The following is a 1584-nucleotide window of genomic DNA, read 5'->3' as shown; positions in this document are numbered from 1 at the left end:
AATGTCTGGTTAACACTAATCACCGTTTAAACATCATTATCGACGTGTTCGGCTCCATGCATATAACATGGAGTCGGTAACGTCGATAACGATGTTTTACCGGAGATTAGTGTTAACCAGACATTGAGTAACCGGCCCTGAAGAGCTAAATAAATCACACAAGCTGTTGATTTAACCTACTTTAGTATATTTCCATACACTTCTTTGTAGATGAAAAATGAATTTCAACTTAAATATCGATATTGCGGGTAAAGTATCGACGTCTTCGATATATCGACCTTGGAATATCGATTCAAAAAATCGATTATCGTGCGATGAAATATCGATATTCAGAAAAATCGATACGATATCGAACATTCCTACCTCATAATGGTCAAAAATTTTACTCTCCGCGAACTTTGTTATAGGGCTTTCGCACGCAGCGATTTTTCAGGCAACTTTTAGTTGAAAGCAAAAATCGCCTCGTCCGAACGGCCTTTCAACTAATCGCTTTCAACAAAGTTGGTCGCCAGCCAACTTTGAGCTCGTTCAACTTTTTTTCCTTGCAACCCTGTGTTTGTTTACATTCTGTATCAGTGTTGGGGAAATTAAATTGTTCCTTCAGTACGAAATCTATACAAAAAATGTACTTTTCGGCTATAAATTGTATACACTTTTTAATTCGCTCATATATTTTCTTAGTACATTCCCTTCAAGACCAATGAATTTATGGTATTCATGAGAAAGTTTTATTGTTTATGTACATACGTTTACGTAGTTTACACTTTTACAAATTGATTCCACGTGCACATGTACTGCATTTAACGCAAATATGTATGCACACATTTTCAGGTATACATCTTAACAAAAAGCATATTTAAGTTATTATTAATGGATAAAAGAGACATTTTCCTTTGGATTCAGTACTAAAATTTGACAGTTTAATAGCATTTCAAGTGCTTATCAAAACTTTACGACAAGATTTGACCATTTATCTTAATAGTATTCAATTTTAATTATTTTTTGTAAAAATACGGTTTATATTTTAAGAAAAGCTGTACAAATTAAAGGTTCAAACTTTGTGCAACATTAAAAAAAACCAACACACTTTCGTAAAAATTTCGAGCTTTTTAATTCGATTTCCTAGATTTATTTTGAGCGTGCGGTTTTTTAGCCCATTAAATTTTAATATAACTAAGTTTTTTAAGATTTCTCTGATGAAGGTGTTGCTAGTTTTCTCCATATAAAAAAATCGTCGGACACACTTCGTATGGAAGAAAATGGCTGACATCGTCGACAAAAAAAATGCCAAGTTCAACGGTAAGTCCCAGCTACTTTAAACTTGAACTTTATTATACTAAAATTGAATGGGCTAAAAACTAAAGAATATTAATAAAGCTCGAAATTTTTACGAAAGTATGTTGGTTTTTGGATGTTTCGCAAAGATTTAATCTTAGGTTTTTTCAAAACTTACAAAGGTAAATACGAACAGGCGAACCAAAGAGAATACAAAAAATTTCTTGCTGTGAATTTCCAGAGCTATATATTTTTAGTATTCATTACAAAATTTTACTAAAAAGTACTGCGTAGTAGGAAAGTATATTG

The sequence above is a fragment of the Rhagoletis pomonella genome, unplaced genomic scaffold (genome assembly GCF_013731165.1).
Source record: "Rhagoletis pomonella isolate Grant_MI unplaced genomic scaffold, Rhpom_1.0 Rhpom_scaffold_00003, whole genome shotgun sequence".
Taxonomy (NCBI): Eukaryota; Metazoa; Arthropoda; class Insecta; order Diptera; family Tephritidae; genus Rhagoletis; species Rhagoletis pomonella.
The sequence above is the reverse complement of the archived record's forward strand: the minus strand, read 5'-3'. Positions refer to the sequence as shown.